Genomic DNA, 12,536 nt, shown 5'->3' on the forward strand with positions numbered 1-12,536 from the left:
GTCTAGAGTATGTTTCTTTACAAAGCTGTGTCACACCATCCTTTGGGCCCTCTGCTGGAAAAGTAGAATCAAGTCTCAAATAATGCCTTTTAAATTGTATCCTCTAGTATTATAGATGTAGGACAGTACTGTATCATACCTCTGTGGATGTAAAATAGCTTGTACCTGCTTTATGATACGTAGTAGTGACCGTGCTTTATCAGAGCTGTTTTTAATGATGTTGCTCAGAATGTTTTCTTTCCAGATGATGATTGAGAAGCTAATTTAAAAAAAAAATGGTGCCAGGTACCACAAGAGTAACAGAACTGTGCTGTATTCTCGGGTTTTGTTTTTTTACTTTTTTTTTTAATGGAGTGTGCTGGATGTCTCTACAGTTTTGTTCAGATGACTGCAGAACCTGGAAAAGCTGTTGCTGCTGTTGATGCATAACACACTGCTATTATTGGTCTTTTTATATAAATATAAATATATATATACAGATATATAATTTGAATTTTTTGAAACTTTTGCTGTGCTGTCAACTTTGGAAAAAAGTATCCCCGTTTACTGTGTTGAGTTGGCACTGTACAGAAATTAACAGCCATATTGGTCTAGAAATGTTGAACTTAAGTTTTTTCCATTTGTACAGGGGTAACACACTGTATTAAATATGTAAGGTCTTATCTACATGGGTTTGATTACAAAAACTAATAAAGTATTCTCTAAATTTAAAAAAAAAAGAAAAAAAAAGAGCAGCAAGTGCTCTTAACCACGGGGGCAATCTTTCCAACCCAATGCCCCTCCCCCCCCAAAAAAAAACCTTTCCAAAGGTCAGCCAGCCGCTCAGGAAGGTGAAGCATGAGGATTCACGTGAGTCTAGGAGCTTGAGACCAGCCTTGGGCAAGATAGCAAGGCACTGTCTTTAGTATAAATGGTCACTCAGGGAAAAACGCAGGTTTAAAATTTTAAACTATGCAATTACTAGGCAAGAAGGCTGATATCATGTGTTATGCTTCCTCTGTGACTTTCAGCATTAAGATATCATGTGATGTAGCTTTAAGCCACATGGTTCAAAGTGTTAAAAATTTCTCCCAACAGTTTGACTATGAGCTTTTATTAACTGCTGAGTCTAACACACCTGACCTTAAAATACAGGTAAACAGATGCCAGTGTCCGTGACTAGAGACATACTAGAACCATGAGATCTTAGAGAGTCAGGCAGTGCGTTATCCTGTATAACTATTTTCAGCAGCCAAGTCTTGCTGTCTTACTAAATTAACACTGAGTCTTTCCTTGCCAGGCCTTCTCAAAGGTCATGAGTCCCTTGTGGAAATAGCGAATAAAAGGCCTCCACATTCCCATGTTGTCTACAGCAATCAAAACAAATGGAGTTCAATTCTAGATGCCAATTACAGCTTACTTATTTCCATAAAAACAATCCTTAGGCCACTTTTTTTTATTTTTTAAATAAAGCTTTATTTGTTTTTGCTAAACATAGAACAATAACTCATACCACTCCAGAAGACTTTGTTGTTATGACTGGTAGAGGAAGGCTGTTGCTTGTAATGTGTAGAAGAGGATTGAGCCTTTCTTCTGTTCTTCAGAAAACGTTCTAAATGCTGTCCATCTTCTCATTGGGACAGCAGAAACAGGAGACACGCTGTGAATGGAAGAGAACTAATCAAACCCGAGTTACCTTTTTGTTTTGGAAAGGTGCCCCGGGCTGGTAACACTTTATGGAGAACACAATTTGCTCAAGATTATCAGCCGACACAATTTGCTCAACAATCTCCAAGATGGAATCTGCAACATTTTTGTAGGGATTTTAAACAAAATCTTAGATTCTCTAGAAAATGGTGACATTTTCTACAGCAAAACAGACATACACTAAACAACTAAAACAGCATTCTACCTCCCAGTTTTTCTCCCTGAATTGGAAGGTAGATGTGAGTCAGGTGAACACTGAAACATTAAAAAGCCTATGAGTACTCCTTATTCTGCTGAACCTATAAACATATCTGCCACTGATTGAAGATGGGTGCTCTTCGAAAATCAAATAATCCTGCCTTCACTTCCTTAGGTACTGGACTACCCTTTCCTGGCTACGCTGCTTTTGCGCACAGTGTTCTACCTCAGCAGTAGAAAGCTGAACGGGACAGCATTCAATAAGGAAACAATGTCTAGGATCTGCAGAGAACTTCAAACATGAAATGTCCAATCATCTAATCAAACCCTGGCCTGATAAATTGAATATACACTTCTTGTAGAGTGAAGCACCAACGGCCTACAAATATTTGAAAGACCCAATGACTCAAGGGTGGATGTAGAGAAATAGAAACTGGTAGGCACGGGAGGCATGGATGTAAATTGGTGCTACTGGTGGCAACTGGTTTTATCGGCACCAAAGGAGAATAAAGGAACTCCTACATGATTCAGCTATAGCACTCCAACAAAGGCTTCTAAGTCAGTGAACTACCCAGATACTAGCGCATCCATATTCACTACCATTCAACTCACAGTAGGTAAGCTACAGACTAGGTGTCTTTCAAGGTATAAATGTATAAAGAAAATGTGGCATGTATATGTACAATGGGATTGTATTGAACTGTTAAAAAAATGAAATTATAGCATTCTAAGGAAAAAAAATAGATAGATGATAGATAAATACCACATCCAATGAGCTCACAAAATCCCAGGGAGTCTCACCTTGTGCGCTAAGGCAGTAGCCTCCTTATTTCACTTCCTATGTGGTTATAGGAATAACAGATTTTACTCACATTTCAAGCATATCTCCATTGCATTATTTGTTGGCATTATCTCCCATGACCGGAGAAAGGGGCTCCTTTGACCTAGATAACGTAGCACAAACCCAGAATTACAAAACTGACTCTTTTCCAAACACTGTCTCTATCTTGTGGAAGAGCTGGACAAAAGACCATATATCCTTACCCAGATGTTACTTCAGACCTGGCATTGTGCTCTGAACTACCTCTGCCTCATGTTACCTAATAACAAATGACACCTCTGAGAACTTATGATGCTCCTTCATGGAACAAGGACTCAGGCTCTCCCAGATAAAAAGATAGGGGAACTTGCTGCCTCTAAAGCTGATGTTCTCAGCAGAACAGATGCTGATGTGATGACTAAACACTGTGTGGGTATCACTGTGGTATGTGGGTATCACTGTGGTAGCTTGTTTCTCTCGTCCCATAGAGAATACTCACTTTGCAGAGGAAAATGAGTGGAGAAAGCTTTGTCAGAGGTCACATAGCAGTGGAAAAGTGGCCTCAGGCCAGGCAAGTGCCACCACTGGGGTATTTCAAAGCCAGTTTTCTTGAAATGGCCTTGGCCAAGCTGCCACCTAAGTACATTGTTAGCAAAATGAGTCAATGGGCAGTGGCAGGCAGGCAGGCAGGCAGGCAGGACAGCAGAGAAGAAGATTAAAATAATTACAACTCTAATTGATCAGCTCCGCTCAAGAGGAGATTAAAAGGGAAAAGGCATATTGAAGAAGGCACTCGACATCCGCCCTGGGCCAGATTCCATCTGCTACTGTGGCCAGCTCTTCCCTCCCTTCTGGCCCTTGGTCCAGCAGCCCCCACTGCAAAGCCTCATGACCCAGCAGTTGATGAAAGCCATTCTTTGTGGAAGGCAGCAGGCCCTGCTCCCTTGAAGGATTGCTTTCACAAACAGCAGGGAGGAAGCAGCTAGCAGCTAGGAGCAACAGACAGTGGCCTCCCATTGGCAAACCCCCAGCATGGAGTTGCCAGCCGCTTGTGGAAAGTGTGGAAAGAAATGCCAAGTGCAAGCCCAGCCCAGGGCAGGGGACCAGAGCAGCAGAGACAAGACTGTGTCTTGTGATCCAATAACTTCACTAGGCAGAAAACAGCCTGGAGTCCAGGCAGCCCCAGCCTAGGTTGTGTATAACAAACTCCCTGACTCAGCCCTTGGCTTCTTGTCCTATGGGAACAGGGTCAGGAAGCACTTTTGCCTTGTCCCTGGGGCACTTCTGTAGGAATCCTAGAGAAAGGGCATACCCAGGGCCTGGGGCTAGGGAGGAAATAGGGAGACAGATTCAGAAGGAAAAGAAATCTTGGCACTTGTCAGAACCATCTGGGTATACAGAGTCTGGGCAAGGTCAAGAGTGGGTGATGGATGCGGAGAGGAAGAATCTATTCCATACATGGAAGGGGCACTGAACTTGCCTCTAATTTGGGATGTGACACATAGGACCTGAAATCTCCAAGTTTGCTTTCACTCCATATTATCTGACCAACAGCCGATGTCTGTGCTGGCTTCAGAAGAGCAAGGCCTACTTCAAGAGCTTCAGAACAGTGGTCAGAGAGCCATCATCCCTGTAGGCTACAGAAACTGAGAAAATGGACAACCAAATCCCATTTACTGCCAAGTTTAAGCCTGTACTTCCCAAATTCTAAAATCCATATGTCTATACTTGTCAACAGAGACTGAAATGTAGAATCGGAGGGTTGAGAAAGGGCCTGAGGTCTGTATTTCAAACCAGCTTCCAGGCACTGCTACTGCTGGATAACAGCTTGAATAGCAAAGATTGGACCAAGTAAGAAATGAAAACATCCTAGATGGGGTCACTACTCCATTATTAGTGAGAAAGTGATGAGAGGACCATCGATGTCCCTGTCCCTCCTCCCATAGAGGATAGAATGATCATTTTACTTTCTAGCAGGGAATTCTTGACTTTTTCAGGATCAGGGTACCAAACCCAAGGCTTTTAATGTACTAGCAAGCACTTTACTACTGAGTGACAGCCATAAGCTCTTGTATTTTCTTAGTTAAGGACAAAATAATTGGTTAGATTAGATTTGGTAATAGTTTCACCCATGGGAGTTAGAGACAGGGTCACCTTCTTCAAGCCTCATGAACCAGGGGGGTTTCATTGCTCTATACTTTGCTAAGAAAATCCTTGGGGATTTTTCTGAATTGAGCTATGAGAGAACTGTTCTTCTTACAGGAATCAACCATGGGAGCAGCCAAGCTGCGTGCTTCCCATCCCTAGTCATCTCAATGAAACCTGAACTGGGTGGAAGAGAAGAAGCACAGAAGGAAAGGACAAAGAAATAGAGACAAATCTCCACCTACGGCAGTCCTTCCACTTGCCAGATTCTCTAATACAGTCATCCCAGATATTAGAATCAATCTCTCTCTCATTTATATAGATCATCATATTCCTTTCTACTTTCTGTGAACCCGAGCTGATTTTGTCATTTATAGTTCAAATAATTCTTCCTGGCATTTGACTCTCCTGTATTCTATGTCTCCTAATTTTACACAGTGATGCTACTCGCCATGCTGTAGCTTACAGTACGTCCTTACTAAGTATTTGAGGTCTGAATAGGTTAGCGTAAGAGGAAAGCACCTATCAGTGGGTTGTCTTCAGTGAATTTTGTCAAAGTTATCAATGGCTCAGGTTGCATCTGAAAGTGACATGATGACTGATGCTTGGCATTGCCAGTAATAAACATATAAACATATATCGACACTAAAATAAAGACAGAGATGAAGGATGGTATTCTTGATACAGAGCCATGAGGCATCTAACAAGGAAAGAAGACTCAAGAAAGAGCCCATAGAAATTTAGAATTATGTCAAAAATAGCTGAGGCACCTTAGAGTTCTTACATATGTTATTTGCGTCACATTGTTTTTCAATATTCTTTTATCATGAATGATATGAACACCCTTTATCCAAGACTTCTATGTCAGCCAGCCACCAAAATAGACCTCACTGGTTTCACCATCTGATATCAACCCCATATAAATCAACTCTTACGTGAAATTGGAACTGAGGACACAAAATATTGTGGCATTGATCATAATGGATTTTATGACTTCTTCCTTAATTTTTCTTAGATCACTAACATTGGCTCAAGCCAACTGGCATATTGCAGAGAACCCATAAGCAACCTTGCGAAGTGCCCCATAAAGTAAGAAGTTTAGTAAATCATGCCACTAGCAGACAGCATTGGGGGTATTCTTTGAAACTTTAAGGGAAAAGGGACATATTTAGGTTAACAAAGACAGAAAAGGAAGAAAGGCAAAAACAATAAGCAAACTTCAAAGATCTTTTCCATCTTTTGTGCCAGTCTCTAGAGAACATGTAAGTGTTCCTTAGCTGATATGAGAGTAACAATTAGAGAAGCAAATAATAGTGGAAAAAAATAAACTTCTGGGGACTAATATTCAACCTGACCCTTGATTGTTTGGAGCAAGGGACAAGAATGTGACTAGAAGATTCCTAGTATATCTCTCTGGGACACTTGTCTTGAGGAATAAGGTGGCCATATAGGACTAGTTACACTGTATTGCTCCACACCACTCACTATTTCTCTGGTAGCCACCCTGCCATATAAGAGGTAGTAGGAGTTTAACTGAGGCAAGGCTCTCAGGTGGACTAGAGGCCAAAAAGAAACATAACCACATAGACTTAAGTAACCAGACATTGGTACACAGAAGAAAACCATTGGATAAATTTGACAGACTGAGCTGAGAAGAATCATTAACATGAGTTGAAGATCTAGATAGAATAGGGCATGAGTCGATCTTAAAATCTAACCCAGGCTGGCCTGGAACACAATACAGAGAACAGGCTGGCCTTGAAATCACTAATATCAGCCTTACTTTGGCTTCTAGGTGCTGGAATGAAAAACATGTGCCACCCCACCATGCCAGATAAAGCATTTTTTTTCTTTTCTTTTTTTCGGAGCTGGGGACCGAACCCCGGGCCTTGTGCTTGCTAGGCAAGCGCTCTACCACTGAGCTAAATCCCCAGCGCCCAGATAAAGCATTCTTAAAAATATTTTATTAATTCTTTGAGAATTTCCTACAATATATTTTAATTATATCCATATTTATCCCTACCTTCCTACTCACCCCAAAACTTCATATATTTTTATTTATTTTTTAAATAATTGAGAATCCAGTTTGTGCTGATCATATACTTGTGCATATGGGGTCATCCACTAGAATGTAATCAACCTACAAGGGGCCACATCTTTAATAAAAACTCTCTTTCCCGAAAAAGCCATCAACTGTCAATAGTTCTTCAGAGAGGCTTATGGTCCCATTCTTGCTCTGTGTTAAAATGTTGACTTGCTTGATCTTGTGCAGGCAACTGTAGCTCCTAAGAGTTCATCAGTACAGTGGTTATATCACATCCAGTAGGCACCGATTCATTTTGCATTTATGCTCCGTCCACTCGTTCTTCCCTGATGGCGTCTCAGCATTTTAAAGAGAGGTGTTAGGTGTTATACAGAAGTCCTATTTGTGATTGAGCACTCCACTCACACTTAGTTTCTTCTCTTTGATCAGTTGTTAGTTTCTGCAATAACCAATGTCTATTACACAGAGAAACTTCTCTGATAAGGTCATCATTGAGTATAGAGATATAAATCTAGAAGGCAATTTGATATGCCCACTTAAAACAGAATAATAGCAGAAGATTTACCATTGGGGGCTTGTGACTTCTCCAATAATGGTCAGATTTACAATGCAAGGTCTGTATTTCCTCCTGAGGAGTGGCCTTAAATCTTATCAGAAAGTGATTGGTTGCCCCCTATAACATTTGTGCCACTATTGTACCATGGGAATATCTTGATATTCTGGTTATTGCTGGAGTTAACAGGGTTCACAGCTGAGTAAGATTGTTCATCATTGTTCAAGCCCAAGCAACCTAACAGCATAGGCTAGTTTTATGAAAGCGAACCAACATAAAGGAAACTTTCTGGTCAGTGCCAACTTGGTTTCTCCACATCCTCTGACCAAGGTGTATGGTGCCTTCAACAAACTGTCCTTTTTGTAACTGAGGACAGTAGCACTAGCTGGAATTGTTTAGCGGATTACCAGTGCACGCCTGAGTGACCACTTCTAGGGGAGTATTCTGTATCTGGTACTGGGATTTTTATTTACCAACCTTTGGTTTCTAGGAGGCCATATAATACTTTATAATCATTCCAACAAGTTCTTTATACAATTACATCTTTACATTAAAATCCTCTCTGATTGAGTTTTAGAAATATAAAATCCAAGGATGGCTTTGGCTAAGAGGAGAGGTAGACTGAAGATAGGTACCTGAGTGAAGTAGACTGCATATAACTTCATCATAGCTGTAACTTTGCTGGTTTATTTTAGATGCTTTAAAAACCCCAAGGTCAAAACTGACATTACAAAAATGTCAAAATGCCATGTTCTCATGGCTTAATCTGATAAATGGTATTGAATAACACAGCACTACAACACCCAAGAGCTAGCCAACATGATTTTTGATGGAGAAATGATGAATGCCTCCCCTGTGAGATGGGGCAAGAGACAAGAAATTCCTCAAAATAAATCTAATAGATGATGTTCACAACCCCGTACTCAAAGAAGCAGAGAATTTTACTGAGATAAATTAAAGAATACTTAACCAAATTAATGGGCTTCTGAGTTCATTTGGTAAGGATTCAGATTCTCCCTAATGCGATCTATAAATTTAATGCACTATCAATCAGTATGCCAATGGTATGTAAGTTTGTCAAAATTTATAAGCTGATTTTAAGATTACAAACCGAGGAAAGAACTCCGAAGCTCAAATAATCTGGTTTTCCCCCAGATAATCTTGGACAAGAACAAAATGAGATTATTATTTATTCTCCCAGATATCAAAATTTATCACAAGGACACAGCAAATAATTAAACAAGAACAGACTGCTAGAACAAAGGGGTAAAATGGGGTGGGAAAACAGAGCCATGTACAGATAGAAACTCTGTGTATAAAAATATTGCAAAGTAAATCACAGAACGAGGATGCACTTTACATCAAAGTAGGACTAGGTCTAGTGAATATCTCGGTGCAAGAAAATGAGGTTTTTACAGACAACAAAATATTCACATCCATATGGAAACAGGAAAAATAATGCACTAAAATTAGCTGGACCATCCCACATGGACTGTAGATCTAAGCATAACAGTGCTTTTCAAAAGTAAATGCGTAAGTTTCTTCATGACGTAGGAATAAGCCAAGGTCATTTTAACACTATTCAAACAGAAGGCACTAGATAAAAGACAAAACATTGCCAAACGGGCTAAATGAAAATTAGTAACTTTTGTTAGAGAAAACAAACATCAATAAAAAAACATCGACTGAGGTGGAAAAAGGCAGGTCAACAGAGTAGGAAGAGCTCTTTTTTGATACCTATAGCTGATAAGAGGCTGTGTGAAAAGCTTTTATAAACCACTAAGTAACACACGGAAAGCCCAATAGAAAAATAGAATATTTGAGTAAGCACGTATTTACACAAGAATCCATACAATCAGGAAACATAAAAAGATAACTTAACCTCATCAGTGAGTAAGAGATTGCTAATTACAACCACAAAAGGCTTCATTTTAGAAAGATAAAGTTTAAAACTTTGCTTATTCCAAGTGTTCGAGAACTGAAAGACTGTAACAAATTGGTGTAGCCATTTTGGAAGGAGTTAAACGTTAAGCTGCATTCATAGCCCAGCAAGTCTAGCGCGATTTGTTTGTTTGTTTGTAAGAGCTGAATCTTGGTAACATCTGAATGACCATGATCAATGAAATTGATAATAAAAATTATCAATGATGTAAGCAATAACGTGAAGTAATTAAAAGGAACCATATAGCTATTTTCATGAAATTCACAACACATACTGAAAACTGTCAACCGCAAATAATATAATATGATAGGCCACATATTAAGTTTTAAAACAGTTAAAGTTAATTGTGGTGTCATAATGTAGATACTTCTTATCTCCAGGAACGGAGAAAAAGGAGACATGGGTAGATCACTGAACACATTGGCGTCTGAAATAGTAATTATGCTCCACCTGTTGACCTGGCTGTAAGATACATATGCCAGATTACTTCGTAACAGATGAGTCAAGAGTTGCTAATCTGGCACTTTACTATAAGCAACATAATAGTCGTTATATTTTAAATTACCATTGAAATTACCATTCTCTCTGTTGAAGCTATGTGGAGAATTAGTGATGTATGAGACCTGTTCTCTTGGAACTTATTTTCTAATGAAGAGAGAAGAGACATAAAACTGTTGAGGAATTAAAATTATTCTCTCCAAAAGAAGAAATTTCAGTTATGAGGACTGGCATCCATACAGAAGTTAACTATTATCTCCTCTAATAGGAGACACGTTGAGACCTTGAGTCGAGGCCATTATTCTCTGGTCCCTTTTATATCTTAAACGGGGCAGAAATGCTTATGTATCTTTATTTGGGAAGGTTTATGTGAAGGTATCACCATCCTTTCCCAAAATCCAATGAACAGGGTAAGGAACTTGGATCCAGAAGTCGCATCCAAGTCTCAGGAAGCGAGAAGTAGTTGCTGATTCTCTTGTCTCAGAAGTCAGTGTTTCTTAGGGCAAAGTCTGCACCTTCGCTCTTTATGCAGAAGGAGCACCATTCTCATCACCATCCTGAGTTCATGCTGAGGTACCTGCTGAACAGTTAAGCCAGCCCAAGCTGCACTCAGGCACCTTCAGTGTGTCTGTGAACACTAAAGAGTGAGCAAGCGTATGTGTGCACACACATGGACTCTGCACTTCCCGGTTCACAGGATTCATGGAAGCAACTCACCGAGAACCCTGGATCCAGGGAAACAAATCTGACAGAATCACCCTCGTTAACGGCAGCAAGTTCTCTTTGCCTACGATCTTAATAGCTGGAGGTCGCAGAAGAGCATCATGATACTGTTTTTGGAGAACAATAGTGCTTCAAACATTTGGAGCACCGTTCCTCTAAAGCACTTGAAATGTTTCCCGCTTGGCACTTTCCACGAATGTTGATAGCTCTTAGCTCTTCAAGCTTCCCAGACACCGAAGAAACAGACTTAGGGTGAAAATTATCGGCATTGTTAAATGCACACAAAAGATACTCCCAGAACACTTGTCAAGCATTGTCCCGCAGGCAATAGAAAAGTACTTTCAGACACTCAGCCAGATGAGAGGTCAATGGCAGATTCAGACTAATTGTCAGTGAGAATCCAACCAACACAGTGCTCTAATGAGAAAGAGCCATGCTTCCTGGCCATTGCTGCTTGCCTTAGAGACCCTGCTGTTTTTCCCTGGGCTTGTGTAGTGGCTTTCTTCTTTATTTCTAGTGCCATGCTTATAGTTCCAGTAGAACCTTCTTCATTTCAGAATTGTTCCATATCTGCATTATGCAGCACACAAGCCATAAGCCAGATGTGGCCAGCGAGCTCCTGAAATGAAGCTTATGCAATTGGGTGGCTGAATTTTTAAATCTTTAAATAGAAAGGGCCACATATATTCACAGTAGCTGCTGTTTATTTGCGCGTTAGCTAGCTGCCCTACTTACTTTTTTAGATTGGGTCTAACTACATTACTTAGGCTCATCTTGAGCTACTAGGTGCAAATGACACTTGCCTTTGGCTACCCAGGTATTAGAACTCCAAGTGCCACACTCTGCACACAGCACACGGTTCCTAAATTCAAAGGCTCAGCAGTAGGCCCTCCAACCTCTTCTATATTGGGACTATAGGCTCCCAATATCCATTGTCTCCTCTAGTAAACTTTGTGGGAGCATCCTTTCACCTTGCCTCCAAATCATTCATCATCATCTACAAATACAGCCGAGGCTCTCAACTTGCCATGAGAACTTTTTTACTCTGACCTCAGCTTCTCCACTACTAAACATTCACTTGGACCAGACTAATCTTAGAGTTAACTTCCTATTTCACTGTTATGGAAGATATTTCTATTTCCCCAACCTTTAACCAAAACTAAGCTCCATTCCTCCAATATTCCATTCCTCCTGTAATATTCATCAGCTGTTTGGCCTGAAATATAAGAGACAGCATGCATGCATGCCCTTTGAACTAGATTGAGCCTCTAGAATCCTTCTTGTGCAGCTCGGGTATGAAGACTGAGGCAGGCTCATCTGCTATTTCATATATGTTTGCCCAAACCAAATGGACTGAAGAGAGATGCCCCGTTTTGCTCAACTGCATTATTTAAAAGAGGCCATAGAAATTATAAACATAGATGATCTGGATAAAAGGCAATTCAGGCGAGGTAAGAAGAAGGCTCCTTAAGGAAAATCATCTTGCTTTTATATCCTTGGTCATATGATACCCATGGGCTTTGTTTGTTTGTTTTGTTTTTCTGTTGTTGTTTTGTTTTGTTTTTCCATAGAGCAGAGTAGTTAGAGCCTCAGAGACAAGAAGCTAACTTCCCACAATGAGATAAGAAAACAACTTACTTGATATATAAGAATCTCAGAGAAGTCATACCATAATGGTAGATTAAAGGAATAAAGAACAGATCCAGGAGTTTTGTTATTCGGGTGTTAAGATACTTTTAATCAAAAGATTATTTTCAACTAAAAAGATAAGTTTTTTTGAAGAAAAAAACAATGAATGGTGGGAGGAAGAAAAATAATTATTCATAGTCCCCATTCTCCCCAGAATAGCAATAATACATACAAGAAACTTCTCTACATCTTAGTATATTTTTGTTTGTTTTGTACCAGCATTTGATGTTCTATTTTA

General features: G+C 39.9%; 1 long non-coding RNA gene across 8 annotated transcripts in view; it reads right to left on the reverse strand.

The window, feature by feature from the left end:
* Positions 1-1,429: 1,429 nt before the first annotated feature.
* The window catches only part of LOC102554505 (uncharacterized), a 58,548-nt gene continuing 47,441 nt past the window's right edge, over positions 1,430-12,536 (reverse strand). For all 8 annotated transcript variants that reach the window (XR_591720.4, XR_005502511.2, XR_591719.4 and 5 more), the window contains 2 exons: positions 2,757-2,828; positions 1,430-1,639 (listed from right to left, as the gene is read on the reverse strand). This is a non-coding gene — a long non-coding RNA (uncharacterized LOC102554505). The remainder of the gene's footprint in view (positions 1,640-2,756; positions 2,829-12,536) is intronic.

Source organism: Rattus norvegicus, chromosome 3, assembly GCF_036323735.1.
Source record: "Rattus norvegicus strain BN/NHsdMcwi chromosome 3, GRCr8, whole genome shotgun sequence".
Taxonomy (NCBI): Eukaryota; Metazoa; Chordata; class Mammalia; order Rodentia; family Muridae; genus Rattus; species Rattus norvegicus.